This window comes from Microtus ochrogaster, unplaced genomic scaffold (genome assembly GCF_000317375.1).
Source record: "Microtus ochrogaster isolate Prairie Vole_2 unplaced genomic scaffold, MicOch1.0 UNK5, whole genome shotgun sequence".
Classification (NCBI taxonomy): Eukaryota; Metazoa; Chordata; class Mammalia; order Rodentia; family Cricetidae; genus Microtus; species Microtus ochrogaster.
This window is the reverse complement of record NW_004949103.1, coordinates 9,596,885-9,597,190: the sequence shown is the minus strand read 5'-3', so window position 1 is coordinate 9,597,190 and position 306 is coordinate 9,596,885.

The window sequence follows — 306 nt, the reverse complement described above, 5'->3', positions numbered from 1 at the left end:
CCAGCCTGCTCTACAAGAGCTAGTTCCAGGACAGAAACTCCCCCCACCCCCAAAACAAAAAGCTATGGAGAAACCCTGTCTCAAAAAATCAAAAAAAAAATTGATACATTAGGAGAAGGGGCACATGCTGTAGAAAACTGATCATATAACCTAGTCTATCAATTAAAACAGAGACCCATTCAGGCTACCCACTTCATAACCAATCCTCCTTCACTTGAACCCCACAAAAGGAGTCCCTAAACAGGAACAATAACTGGAACCCTTGAATTAATAATCGTGTGGTCCATTGTCAATCTTGACAGTCTA